This window comes from Thalassophryne amazonica, chromosome 12 (genome assembly GCF_902500255.1).
Source record: "Thalassophryne amazonica chromosome 12, fThaAma1.1, whole genome shotgun sequence".
In the NCBI taxonomy this organism is placed as follows: Eukaryota; Metazoa; Chordata; class Actinopteri; order Batrachoidiformes; family Batrachoididae; genus Thalassophryne; species Thalassophryne amazonica.
The window spans coordinates 69403016-69418294 of NC_047114.1; the positions used below are offsets into that span (position 1 = coordinate 69403016).

General features: G+C 46.2%; 1 protein-coding gene across 1 annotated transcript in view; it reads right to left on the reverse strand.

The window, feature by feature from the left end:
• The window catches only part of zgc:153615 (uncharacterized protein LOC777747 homolog), a 35769-nt gene that overhangs the window by 11185 nt on the left and 9305 nt on the right, over nucleotides 1-15279 (reverse strand). The window lies entirely within an intron of this gene.

Sequence of the window (15279 nt, forward strand, 5' to 3'; positions counted from 1 at the left end):
TGTATAATGAAACTTTGTGTCTTCCCCACTATAACAGAAAACCTTCTCATTCATATCAGCTCTGATTTATCTCATGTGCAATGCTTTTTAGTAAGATCTATTTTATTTTGTCAATTCTGAGCCATCCTTCCACTATCCTCACAGAGATCCTTCTCCTCAGCCATGACCTGCTGTTCCTCCTATGAACTCCAAAGGGGGCCCCAGGCCAGATCATCCCTCCAGCATGATCTGTTCAGTGCTATTACAAGAAGGTTTTCAGTTTTTGCATTCTACAGTATTAGGGAAGGGCATTTCAGTTGCGGTTCAATATGAGAATATCCAGCATTAGAAATATATCATGTGTAGTGTTATGCAAAGTAAAACAAAAACATTTTTCAGAATGGACTGGAAGGTACATTGGAATCTCATTAAGGGGAAGGAAAACAACAAAAAAAAACCATGTACAGCACATCATGAATGTATTATTATTATTATTATTAGAGAGCATGTGGAGATATGCTCTGGAGAGAACGTGAATGAAAATCAGTAGGAACAAGATGGAGCATGTGTGTGAATGAGGGAGAGCATGGTACAACTGTGCAGTTGAAAGGAGTGCAGTTGGTGAAGGTAGATGAAAGACCTTACCTGTGTGAAGCGCCTTGAGGGAGCTTTGTTGTGATTTGGCGCTATATAAACTAAATACGCGTACATTGAAATTGAAATTTAAAAAATGAAGTGAAAGATTTTCTTTCACCAAAGCATCAAATCTAGGCTTGCATCTCAAATGTACTTTCTGGCAAACTTTAGCTGAACTTTCAGGTCTTTTTAAGAAAATCCTCCTCTATACCATTTCATCATTAAGCTGTATAACTGGTGATAAAAATAAATTCAAAACATCCGCTATGTGCAATTTCTCCAATCACAGTCACATAGGCCTATAACTACTTCTGGGTTGTCTGGGTGTCTTGGTGGCTTTCCTCACTCTTCTCCTTCTTGGATAGTCACTCACTTTTTGAGAACTGTCTACTCCGCACAGATTTACCATAGTGTTTCATACTGTTTGTATTTCTTCACAGCTGATGTAAATAAAGTTCAGGACATATTCAGTGACTTGGAAATGTTCATGTATCCATCCCTTGACTTGTCTGAAGAAGACTGGCAATAAAACTGATTATTTACAGGTATTATACCAAAGCCTTCTACTACTTATGCAATGCATCATCTTGGCTTTTATATTTTTAATTAATTTATATCAAATTGCTTTGAGTTTGAGTTTAAGGAAGATAATTTTAGAAATTTTTATATTGAGAAGCCTGATTTATTTGTCCAGATATGAACCGGTTCAAATATTTATACAAACAAATGGTATTCTCCAGATATGTATTAGATGAAAGTGGTTGATTTGTGTTGTATGAAGGTGTTATACTTGAACCTTTTCTACTGAAATATGTAGGTGGTAACCAGCTTGTATTGGGAGCTCTTTGGGAAATATTTGTTTTCTTTTAATTGTAATCGTGAGCTGCTGTTGTTCAGATTTTGTTTAGAAATTAGCATTTATGAACAGGCACATACGAGTATTCCTTGTTTGATTTGACTTCATGGAGGTGTGTAGGTGTTGATGAGCTTAGACACCGTGTACGTTGTTAATTTTTTTCTTACTGTCTCTTTTTTTCTTTGACTACTTTATGAGTTTTGTTGTTGTATGTGAGTGAAATTTTGTTCCATGGGTGTCTTATAAATTCAATTCAATTCAATTTACTTTACTTTTTGTATTTGAAATGGCATAAACAATTTAAAATGCAGGAAATTCCAAGGGGCTGTGTTGGGAAGGTGTCGTAGCACGGACCCACAACAGGGGGTGCAAATGAACGGACAATGAATAAGCCAAAAAGGTAACAATTTAATGTTGCGATAATACACAACGAAACGTACTGTAATCTGCACAGTCAATTTAACACCAGGTGACGTGTGGGCAGGCTCGAAGATAGAAGACCCCCGACGAGAGAGAAGCTGCGTCTCACACGGCTTCCACCACCAACGGTCTGAAGAACACCGGAGCCGCCAAGTCCCGAGTCCCCAGGTGGCCTCTGTCTTCGGCTGTCGACCCTGGTACTGCTGGCAGAAAGCAGAAATATGATGAGTGAGTGTGAGTCCGCACACTCAGTAAATCCACAGTTAACGAGGGAGGAAGCGCCTCCACCTCCAAGCACACACTCATGCAGCTCCTGTTTGAGCACTTATCTGGGTGGGAGGTGTTGCGAAGCCGTCGCTGAACACCTCAAACGCCACCTCCACAGACGAGTCTCACCGACAGGAAAACGGCTGCAAAAAAGAGTTTAGACAGATATACAGTCTTAAGTTCACAGAGAAATTACCTTGGTAATGGTAGTCGATTTCTCGGCGGGCAGGTGGAGTTGCAGTCCGGCTTTTATGGTGGTGATGATGAACGAGTGACAGCTGGTGCAGAGGATGAGTGACAGCTGTCACTTCTTCTGGGTCTGGCGCCCTCTCGTGCTTGGAGCCCGCACTCCAAGCAGGGCGCCCTCTGGTGGTGGTGGGCCAGTAGTACCTCCTCTTCAGCGGCCCACACAACAAGACCCCCCCCTCAACGGGCGCCTCCTGGCGTCCGACCAGGCTTGTCCGGATGTCTTGCGTAGAACTCGGCCAGGAGGGCCGGGTCCAGGATGAAGCTCCTCTTCACCCAGGAGCGTTCTTCAGGTCCATACCCCTCCCAGTCCACCAGATATTGGAAACCCCGGCCCTTACGACGGACGTCCAGGAGCCTGCGGACTGTCCAGGCAGGCTCCCCGTCAATGAGCCGGGCAGGAGGCGGCGTAGGTCCCGGAGTACAGAGGTGCGAGGTGCGGTGTGGTTTGAGACGGGAAACATGAAAGACAGGGTGAATCCGCAGTGAAGCCGGGAGTTGAAGCTTCACTGTGGCCGGGTTGATGATCTTGAGGATCTTAAAGGGTCCAATGAATCTGTCTTTCAACTTTGGGCAGTCGACACACAAAGGGATGTCCTTGGTCGAGAGCCACACCTCCTGCCCGGGCTGGTATGTGGGGGCCGGGGAACGCCGGCGGTCCGCATGGGCCTTGGCCCTCGTCCGGGCCTTTAACAGGGCAGAGCGGGCGGCCCGCCACACCCGGCGGCACCTCCTGAGGTGGGCCTGGACCGAGGTCACACCGACCTCTCCCTCCACCAGCGGGAACAATGGGGGCTGGTACCCCAAACATGCCTCAAAAGGGGAGAGGCCAGTAGCAGACGAAACTTGGCTGTTGTGGGCATACTCGATCCAGGCCAGATGGTGACTCCAGGCCGCCGGATGCACGGAGGTGACACACCGAAGGGCCTGCTCCAACTCCTGGTTGGCCCGCTCTGCCTGGCCATTGGTCTGGGGGTGGTACCACGATCTGATACAACGTCCGATGGTATCCCATGCAGCCGCATGACGTGGTGGACCAGGAGGTCTGCCGTCTCCTGGGCCGTCGGGAGCTTCGGGAGGGCCACGAAGTGGGCCGCCTTGGAGAACCGGTCCACTATTGTGAGAATCACGGTGTTGCCCTGGGACGGCGGGAGGCCCGTGATGAAATCCAGGCCGATGTGAGACCAGGGGCGATGAGGCACTGGCAGGGGTTGGAGGAGGCCCGTCGTCCTCCGATGGTCTGCCTTGCCCCTGGCGCAGATGGTACAGGCCTGGACGTAGTCCCGGACGTCGGTTTCCAGGGACGCCCACCAGAAGCGCTGCTGGACTACTGCCATGGTCCTACGCACTCCGGGATGACAGGACAACTTGGACCCGTGACAGAAGTCCAATACGGCAGCTCTTGCCTCTGGTGGGACGTACAGTCAGTTCTTGGGGCCAGTCCCCGGGTCCGGGCTCCTTGTCAGGGCCTCCCGGACAGTCTTCTCCACGTCCCAGGTGAGGGTGGCCACGACAGTGGACTCGGGGATGATGGTTTCGGTGGGGTTCGACAGCCCCGCTTTGGCTTCTTCTTCGTGCACCCGGGACAATGCATCTGGTTTTTGGTTCTTGGTCCCGGGGCGATACATGATCTGGAAGTCAAAGCGCCCGAAGAACAGAGACCAGCGGGCTTTCCTGGGGTTCAGCCGCTTGGCGGTCCGGATGTACTCCAGGTTCCGATGGTCCGTGAAAACCGTGAAGGGCAACGATGCCCCCTCCAGCAGGTGTCTCCACTCTTCAAGAGCCTCCTTCACCGCAAGAAGTTCCCGATTGCCGACGTCATAGTTCCGTTCAGCGGGGGTCAACCTCCGGGAATAAAAGGCACAAGGATGGAGAACCTTATCAGCCTCCACGCTCTGGGACAGCACGGCTCCTATCCCTGAGTCAGAGGCGTCCACTTCTACTATGTACTGGTGATCAGGATCAGGCTGCACCAGAACTGGTGCAGTCGAGAACCGGCGTTTCAACTCCTGGAACGCGGCTTCGCACCGATCCGACCAGGCGAAGGGGACCTTGGTGGAGGTCAGGGCAGTCAGGGGGCTAACTACCTGACTGTAACCTTTAATGAACCTCCTGTAGAAATTTGCAAAGCCTAGGAACTGCTGTAGTTTCCTGCGGCTTGTTGGTTGGGGCCAATCTCTCACCGCCGCAACCTTAGCCGGATCAGGGGCGACGGAGTTGGAGGAGATGATGAACCCCAGGAAGGACAAAGACGTGCGGTGGAACTCGCACTTCTCGCCCTTCACAAACAGCCGGTTCTCCAACAACCGCTGTAGGACCTGACGTACATGCTGGACATGGGTCTCAGGGTCCGGGGAAAAGATGAGTATATCGTCCAGATATACGAAGACGAACCGATGCAGGAAGTCCCGCAAGGCGTCATTTACCAAAGCTTGGAACGTCGCGGGGGCGTTAGTGAGGCCGAACAGCATGACCAGGTACTCAAAATGACCTAACGGGGTGTTGAATGCCGTCTTCCATTCATCTCCCTTCCGGATCCGAACCAGGTGGTACGCGTTTCTAAGATCCAATTTAGTGAAAATTTGGGCTCCATGCAGGGGCGTGAACACTGAATCCAACAGAGGTAACGGGTATCGGTTGCGAACTGTGATCTCGTTCAGCCCTCTGTAATCAATGCATGGACGGAGTCCGCCGTCTTTTTTACCCACAAAAAAGAAACCAGCACCCATCGGGGAGGTGGAGTTCCGGATCAGCCCGGCAGCTAAGGAGTCCCGGATGTAGGTCTCCATTGATTCGCGTTCCGGACGTGAGAGGTTGTACAACCTACTGGACGGGTACTCAGCGCCCGGGACCAAATCGATGGCACAATCATACGGTCGGTGCGGGGGAAGAGTGAGCGCCAGATCTTTGCTGAAAATGTCAGCAAGATCATGGTACTCCTTTGGCACCGCCGATAGATTGGGGGGGACTTTGACCTCCTCATTAGCCGTAGTGCCGGGAGGGACCGAGGATCCTAAACACTCCCGGTGGCAGGTTTCGCTCCACTGCGTGACTACCCCGCACGGCCAATCTATCCGGGGATTGTGCTTCACCATCCATGGAAAGCCCAAAATCACTCGGGAGGTAGAAGGTGTTACATGGAACACTATCTCCTCCCTGTGATTCCCAGACACAACCAAAGTCACTGGTTGTGTCTGATGTGTGATTAATGGAAGCAGGGTGCCATCTAGTGCTCGCACCCGCAATGCTGTCGGCAGAGCCACCAGAGGGAGCCCTACTTCCTTTACCCATCTGCTGTCCAGCAGATTCCCTTCAGACCCCGTGTCTACCAGTGCTGGGGCGTGAAGGGTTAAATCCCCACAAAGGATTGTTACTGGGATTTGTGCAGATTTGCGGGGTTTTTCCCGCGTACGTGTTATGGCCCACCCTTATCCCAGTTTCTAAGGACGGGCGTTGTAGTTTGACCGTTTTGGGGCAGTCCCTCTGCATGTGCTCGCAAGAGCCGCAGACAAAACACTCCCCGCGGGCCAGCCTCCTTTGTCTGACATTTGTTTTCACTTTGGCCCTGCTCGTGTTCCTAGCCTCCTCAGCAGGGGGAGCTGTAGCCACACGGAGCTCTCTGGCAGTGAAGCATGGGGACGACGTCACCTTGTCGGAACCGGAAGGGGGAGGGACGGCTCGTGCCCGGTCACGCCCCCCGGCCTGCTCCCGACGATGCTCGTTTAAATGGTTGTCTAAGCGTATAACTAAATCGACAAGCCCGTCAAAATCCCGCGGTTCCTCCTTAGCTAGCAGGTGCTCCTTAAGGACCGGGGACAGTCCATTTACAAAGGCGGCGCGGAGCGCAACGTTATTCCAGCCGGACCTCGCCGCCACGATGCGGAAGTCGACTGCATACTCGGCTGCGCTACGGCGCCCCTGTCTCATCGACAGCAGCACATTCGAAGCGGTCTCGCCTCTGTTGGGATGATCAAACACTTGTTTGAACTCCCGTACAAACCCAGTATAAGACGTTAGGAGCCGTGAATCCTGCTCCCAAAGCGCCGTAGCCCATGCGCGTGCCTCTCCTCGAAGCAAATTAACAACATAAGCCACCCGGCTAGCATCTGATGCGTACATGACAGGGCGCTGTGAAAAGACGAGCGAACACTGCATGAGGAAGTCCGCGCACGTCTCGACACAGCCCCCGTACAGTTCCGGAGGGCTTATGTATGCTTCAGGGGACGGTGGGGGGGTTCGTTGAATGACCAGTGGAACGTCTGATACAGGCCCAGGACCAGCCAGAGGAGTGGCTGCAGCAGCGCCCTGATCGCGCGCTTCCACCCTGGCGGTGAGAGCCTCCACCCTCCGATTAAGGAGGACACTCTGCTCGGTCACTAAATCTAACCGAGCCGTGAAGGCGGTTAGATTCACTCACGCCTCCCGCTGACGCCTGCGCTCCTGGCTCTTCCATTGGCCGTTCAAGCTCGGGTTGACGCCCCTCGGAATCCATGACGATGGCCGAGAAATCCTGTTGGGAAGGTGTCGTAGCACGGACCCACAACAGGGGGCGCAAATGAACGGACAATGAATAAGCCAAAAAGGTAACAATTTAATGTTGCGATAATACACAACGAAACGTACTGTAATCTGCACAGTCAATTTAACACCAGGTGACGTGTGGGCAGGCTCGAAGATAGAAGACCCCCGACGAGAGAGAAGCTGCGTCTCACACGGCTTCCACCACCAACGGTCTGAAGAACACCGGAGCCGCCAAGTCCCGAGTCCCCAGGTGGCCTCTGTCTTCGGCTGTCGACCCTGGTACTGCTGGCAGAAAGCAGAAATATGATGAGTGAGTGTGAGTCCGCACACTCAGTAAATCCACAGTTAACGAGGGAGGAAGCGCCTCCACCTCCAAGCACACACTCATGCAGCTCCTATTTGAGCACTTATCTGGGTGGGAGGTGTTGCGAAGCCGTCGCTGAACACCTCAAACGCCACCTCCACAGACGAGTCTCACCGACAGGAAAACGGCTGCAAAAAAGAGTTTAGACAGATATACAGTCTTAAGTTCACAGAGAAATTACCTTGGTAATGGTAGTCGATTTCTCGGCGGGGAGGTGGAGTTGCAGTCCGGCTTTTATGGTGGTGATGATGAACGAGTGACAGCTGGTGCAGAGGATGAGTGACAGCTGTCACTTCTTCTGGGTCTGGCGCCCTCTCGTGCTTGGAGCCCGCACTCCAAGCAGGGCGCCCTCTGGTGGTGGTGGGCCAGCAGTACCTCCTCTTCAGCAGCCCACACAACAGGCTGAATACTTTTGCAAGGCACTGTGTGTGTGTATTGATAATTACAACCACATTTTCTGATAAATTGCAGGAATTTTTTTTCTTTTTTGCAGTTTTATCACCTCAGAAAAATCATGCATGTTGGATAGTCTAAAATGGATACTTGTTTCTCTTTACATTTATTTCAAAATACTGGATATTTGTCATCCTAAAACCTTTTTGCAGTACAAGTTTAATTTGCAGTTTAAAATATAGTCTGTCATACATTTGCTACCACTGTGAAAATTAAGACTTTAACTTACAAAGAAAAATGTCAGCTACCTATTTTATAAACACTACCCATTTTAACTTACAAAGTTCATTTCAAAAATGAGTGTTTTTTTGAAAGTCAGTTGCATATTTTTCAAATGCATTGCATTGTTTTTTTTGTTTGTTTGTTTTTTTTATGTTTTCAAAGTGCGACCTTTAGCACGCTGTGTCAAATTCTTCAAAATGTCATTTAGCTGCAGGATCAAACACTTCCTGTTTCAGCCAGGCATCATGAAAAAGCAGGAAACCACTGCAGCACATCCGCCGTGCCTGTTGGTGGTTTGTAGATTCACATCTGTTCTGCTCATAGCTCACTGGCTGACCACTTGGACTGACTGTAAACAGCCTGATGGTATTCCAGGAGGTCTTTCACTTTCCATCTATGTGTGTCATACACATGTATGTGTCTCATACAAACACACACATCTACTGACCCGCCCTCTACTGTCTGCATGGCTCACTGTCATCAGAAAACCTTTTTATATGTTATTTAAACCTGACCTTTAAGGAAATAAGACAATACACTCAAATGAGTTTCACTTTCATCATTCCACTCCATTGACAAAAGCAGCTTCTGAGTAGCTCCCTCTGCTGGCTGTGAAAATGCTCAATTTTGCTAATGGATGAATTTCATGACTTTTGCCATTTCCTCAAAAACTATAGTGCTGCACTTGTAGAACACCAGGAAAAAAAAAAAAGAAAAAAAAATGTTACAAGCTGTCTATCCCAAAGAAATTCATGGACTGAGCGTATCATCTAGATTTTGGTGTCACATTCTGCAGTGCACCAAGAATGTGGATCATTTATCTGGTGTCAAAGGTTAAAGCAAGAATCCTCTTCATTTGTGATACAAATGTTCAACTGGATTAAATAGAAGCTTGTGGTCCTTAAGTCACTGATGTCCACATGTTAAGTGAATTGGAAACTATAATTGCCCAATGCCCAGGTCTCCCTTGCAAAAGAGATCTTGATCTCAATGTGACGAAGCTGGTTAAATAAAAAGATTTTAAAAAAATTCTCATCTCGAACCTCAGGTGTTCATAATGCTTCCAGTCATTTTCACATGAAAATGTTTAATGCTACCAATGCAATGTCCACAATGCTACAAAACTGCATTGGGTTCTTAGTTCTGAGGCCTCTGCCTTCTGTAACATGTCCAGAGAACAGCGACACATAGCTATAATGTCATAGTTGTCCCCATGACACAAGTAGTACACTTCATGTAAGTCTCACTACTGCTGGAATTACTTCATGTGAACATGAAGTACCCATGGATCCTCTGTAAAGACCTGATACCAAAGATATTTAGTCATCACCTTAAGTCACTGGTTAGCATCCAAGTCTAACAACCATCCAGTAAGACATGAAGAACCAGTCCCTTCAGTCCCTTCCAAAGGTAATGGCATTGCCAGGCACCTCTGTCCAGTGACCTCAGGGCTCCATAAACTCTTCTCAGACATCTCCCAATCTCAAAAACAGAGAATACAAAAACATGAATGCCACTGCAGCCAGTAGAGCCTCTACTGATTCCATAAAGATTTGGTTTAAGAGAAATGTTCAGTTGGAGCAAATAGAATCATGGAGTTTGAATAATTTACAGTGTGGCCAAAAAGTATTTAGTCAGTCCCTGATTGTGCAAGTTCTCCTACTTAGAAAGATGAGAGGTCTAATTTTCATCACAGGTACACTTCAACTATGAGAGACAAAATGAGAAAAAAAAATTCCAGGAAATCACATTGTAGGGTTTTTAAAGAATTTATTTGTAAATTATGGTGGAAAATAAGTATTTGGTCAATAACAAAAGTTCAACTCAGTACTTTGTAACATAATCTTTGTTGGCAATGACAGAAGTAAAACGTTTTCTGTAAGTCTTCACCAGGTTTGCACACACTGTAGCTGGTATTTTGGCCGATTCCTCCATGCAGATCTCCTCTAGAGCAGTGATGTTTTGGGGCTGTTGCTGGGCAATATGGACTTTCAACTCCCTCCACAAACTGTCTATGGGTTTGAGGTCTGGAGACTGGTTTGGCCACTCCAGGACCTTGAAATGCTTTTTACGGAGCCACTCCATTGCCCGAGCAGTGTGACTTAGACAACTTTATTCATCCCACCAGGGGCAATTAATTTCAGCAGCCTGCATACCGGCACATCACAAAAAAAAAAAAAAAAAAGACATACTACATCCACATAAAACGTGCAACATACTACATCCACATACCCATACATCTACGCCTTACAAGGAATTTAAAAGACGGATAGCAGAAGGAATAAAAGATTTTAACAACCGATTTGTCCTGCAGACAGGTGAAACATAACGACGGCCCAAAGGCAACAAAGAAAATTCACCTGCCAGCACATGTCCGGGAGAAGACAAAATACAATTTGCCTTCCTCACCATTTGTTGTTCACAAAAACTAGCTAGGTCTCTGGTTTCCACTCCAATGATCTTTGAACATGTCTTTGTGATACTATGCAAGCTACTTTTATCTTTCAGTGTCAGGCTAGGAAACCAGCAGATGAAAGAAAAACATAAAAGACTTTCAATAAAAGACTGATAAAAACGACCCATAATAACAGAACTGACAGAGAAGGACTTCAATTTGCGAAGGAGGTACACTCTCTGTTGCCCTCGCTTCACAATGTCTGCCGTATTCACGTCGAATCTCAACTTCTCATCAAAAAAAGTGCCCAGATATTTATATGCAGGAACTTTTTCTACAGCTTTCCCATGAATAATGCTGTCTATAGCAAACCCTTTGTTACGTCTAAAATCAATTATAAGCTCCTTCGTTTTAGATACATTTAGCTCCAAGTGATTTGTATCGCACCATGAAACAAAATCAGCAAGGGCCTCCCCATGTCCTGACTCCTCTCCCTGAAGAAGGGACAGCAAAGCAGTATCATCAGAGAACTTAACTAAATAGCTGCGTTGCCTGACACTTCTGCATTCATCTGTATATAAGATGAAAAGCAAGGGGGAAAGAACACAGCCCTGTGGTGAGCCTGTGGACAAAACTAAGGAGTCTGAAACGCATCCATTTACCAAAACTCTGTCTCCTATTCGTTAAAAAGTCCGCCAACCATTCAACCATCTGGTGAGGCAATTTAAAATCACACCTTAACCTCTTAATTAAAAGGCAAGGCTGCATCAAGTTAAAAGCTGAAGAGAAATCAGCAAATAAAAGCCGAGCATGAGCTTGAGGCTTTTCCAAATGTCTGTAAAGACAGTTGAGAATAAAAAGCTTAGCATCTTCTACTCCTTTACCCGCCTGATATGCAAATTGAAGTGGATCAATATTCCCTTTCATATTTGACATTATCATATTCTTCATAATTTTCTGTGTTTGGGATCATTGTCATGCTGGAAGACCCAGCCACGTTGCATCTTCAATGCTCTCATTGAAGGAAGGAGGTTTTGTCTTAAAATCTCACGATTAGGGGTGGGCAAAAATAAAAAAATCTTAATCGCATTAACTTAGTGACTTTCTGTGATTAATCATGATTAATCGCATGGTATATGTGAAACCCAAAAATGAATTCAAAAGCCGCTTAAAAGCACAGTTTTATTTGAAAATGTAACTGAACATTGCATAAATTTGAAAATGTAAATTTCAACTGAAACACACTAATGAAATCAAATACAAAACCACTGGCAGGTCATTTGTTATCCTGTTTCATATCATGACTAAATGTACTAAAACAAATACGAGGTCTGTCCATAAAGTATAGGTCCTTTTAATTTTTTTCAAAAACTATATGGATTTCATTCATATGTTTTTACGTCAGACATGCTTGACGTCATTCGCCTGTGAGCACTCCTTGTGGGAGGAGTCGTCCAGCCCCTCGTCGGAATTCCTTTGTCTGAGAAATTGCTGAGAGACTGGTGCTTTGTTTGATCAAAATTTTTTCTAAACCTGTGAGACACATCGAAGTGGCCACGGTTCGAAAAATTAAGCTGGTTTTCGGTGAAAATTTTAACGACTGATGAGAGATTTTGAGGTGATACTGTCGCTTTAAGGACTTCCCGCGGAGCGAGACGTCGTGCAGCGCTCTCAGGTGCCGCCGTCAGCCTGTTTCAAGCTGAAAACCTCCACATTTCAGGCTCTATTGATCCAGGATGTCGTGAGAGAACAGAGAAGTTTCAGAAGAAGTCGGTTTCAGCATTTTATCCGGATATTCCACTGTTAAAGGAGATTTTTTTTAATGAAAGATGTGCGGTCGGGACGCAGCCGGCGCAGTGCAGCGGCACAGGAAAATCACCTCCGTGTTGATAACCATTTGCAAAATCCAGGCGGCTTTTGATGGCTTTCAGTGGAGTGAGTATATGAGAAATTGTTTAACAGCTGGACGTGTTCCAACTTGTCCTTAAGGCTTCCAAGAGAGGTGTTTTTCCTGTGGCGGAGCGTCGCGGCGGCTGCGAGCCATCGCTGCAAGCCGCCTGCACGTCTTTCATTAAAAAAAAAATCTCCTTTAACAGTGGAATATCTGGATAAAATACTGAAACCGACTTCTTCTGAAACTTCTGTTCTCTCACGACGTCCTGGATCAATAGAGCCTGAAATGTGGTTTTCATCTTGAAACAGGCTGATGACGGCACCTGAGAGCGCTGCGCGACGTCTCGCTCCGTGGGAAGTCCTTAAAGTGACAGTATCACCTCAAAATCTCTCATCAGCCGTTAAAATTTTCACTGAAAACCAGCTTAATTTTTCGAACCGTGTCCACTTCGATGTGTCTCACAGGTTTAGAAAAAATTTTGATCAAACAAAGCGCCAGTCTCTCAGCAACTTCTCAGACAAAGGAATTCCGACGAGGGGCTGGACGACTCCTCCCACAAGGAGTGCTCACAGGCGAATGACGTCACCGACAGGCGTGGAAAAACTCACACATGCGCACGAGGGTTCAAGCATGTCTGACGTAAAAACATATGAATGAAATCCATATAGTTTTTGAAGAAAAAAAAAAAAAGGACCTATACTTTATGGACAGACCTCGTACGTCACAATTGTACACATACCACAATTTGATATGTGTACAATTGTGATGCATTTGTTTTAGTATATTTAGATTTTGTTGTGATTTGGCACTTTATAAGCTGATTAAATTGAACTGAAAATTTTATTGAGTCTTAAAGTAAATAAATATGAATTTGGTCACTGGATCCTTAAACTTTGTACATAATGAACTCTACATGGTGAATCCTTGATCTCTGGACATAAATAGGAATAAACAAAATCTGTAGTTTTTGTCAAAAGCATTTCCTTTCAGACATTATTGGCATGAATGTCTTTCCATATATCTGAGCTGAGCTTACAGCTGCTGTGCTTCACTTCAGGATGTAATTTGAAAAGAAAATACAGCACGTTTCATTTTGGGAGGGAAAAAAAAACGTTTTAGTCGATTGTAGTTTCTTGTCTGTATTACATTTGGAAAGAGGTGTCATTTTATTCATTTTGAAGTTATTAATTCCGACCGGACTCTGTCTCAGCCGCGCAGCGTTTCGAGCTGTGTCAACGGAGGACGATTCTCGTTTCTTGACAGCAACAAGACAATAGTCCCAGTTAGTGACTTTAATCCACACAAAAGTGACTGACGATATTTTAATGGCTTTGCGAGGGGTTAAGAAGCAGCTTGCCGTTTCTGAAGAGCAGTGAATCAAAGAACCAACGAGCTACTGGATCGAAGCATTGCTTCAATGGTTCATGGCTTCAAAGTGGAGCCGCGCTGCATAAAGAGTTTATTACAGACCAAACCCTGAATATCCGACTTTATTTGTACATCCGTATGACTCAAACTCGGAAAAATCCGTATAATTTACGGACTATAGGATGACATGAAAACCACCGAAAAGCTGTGTTCACCGCGGGGACACGTTCGGCTTTTCGAGATTATTCAAGATTTTTTTTTTTTTTTAACCAATGACGAACGATGCGTAAAAAAAAAAAATTGCATCGGTCCAAACCGGTCTGGATCCGGGCCTGATCCTGTAGAACTTTGTACCGAAAATGTCCATTCAAAAGTTCGGCGTCTTTCTGCATTTTGTTTTGTTGTGCATCGCATAGCCTGTACTTTTCTCGATCCTCGTGTCGTTTCTGTGTGAACTCAGCTATCAGCAGGAAGCAGCAGCATAAGCTCGCCCCCGACTGACGCTTTCAAAATAAAAGGCAACGAGCAACAGTCATAAAAGGCTAAAAAAAACAAAAAACAAAAAAAAAAAACCGCAGCGTTAAGGGGAGGAACAAAATTGTCGGCGATAATGACCTCAATAATTAACGCAACGTTAGCGCGTTAACGTTGCCCAGCCCTACTCACGATACATGGCCACGTTCATTCTTCCCTGAACACGGATCAGTCGTCCTGTCCCCTTTGCAAAAAAAACAGCCCCAAAGCATGTTTCCACCCCCATGCTTCACAGTAGATATGGTGTTCTTGGAATGCAACTCAGCATTCTTCTTCCTCCAAACACAACGCGTTGAGTTTTTACCAAAAAGTTCTATTTTGGTTTCATCTGGCCACATGACTTTCTCCAAATCCTCTTCTGGTTCATCCATATGTTCTCTGGCAAACTTCAGATGGGCCTGGACATGTACTGACTTAAGCAGGGGGACACGCCTGGCACTGCAGGATTTGAGTCCCTCTGTACGTAGTGTGTAGCCTTTGTTACTTTGGTCCCAGCTCTCTGCAGATCATTCATCAGGTCCCTCTGTGTAGTTCTGGGATTTCTGTTCACTGTTCTCATGATCATTTTGACCCCATGCAATGAGATCTTGCGTGGAGCCCCAGATCGAGGGAGATTATCAATGGTCTTGTATGTCTTCCATTTTCTTACAATTGCTCCCACAGTTGATTTATTCACACAAACCTGCTAGACTATTGTAGATTCACTCTTCCCAGCCTGGTGCAGGTCTACAATTTTCATCCTGGTGTCCTTCAACAGCTTTTTGGTCTTGGCCATGGTTGAGTTTGGAGTCTGACTGTTTGAGGCTGTGGACAGGTGTCTTTTATCCAGATGAGTTCCAACAGGTGCCGTTAATAGAGGTAACAGGTGGAGGACAGAAGAGCTTCTTAAAGAAGAAGTTACAGGTCTGTGAGAGCCAGAAATCATGCTTGTTTTTGGGTGACCAAATACTTATTTTCCACCATAATTTACAAATAAATTCTTTAAAAATCCTACAATGTGATTTCCTGGATTTTTTTTTTTTTCCTCATTTTGTCTCTCATAGTTGAAGTGTACCTATGTTGGAAATTACAGACCTCTCTCATCTTTCTAAGTAGGAGAACTTGCACAATCAGGGACTGACTAA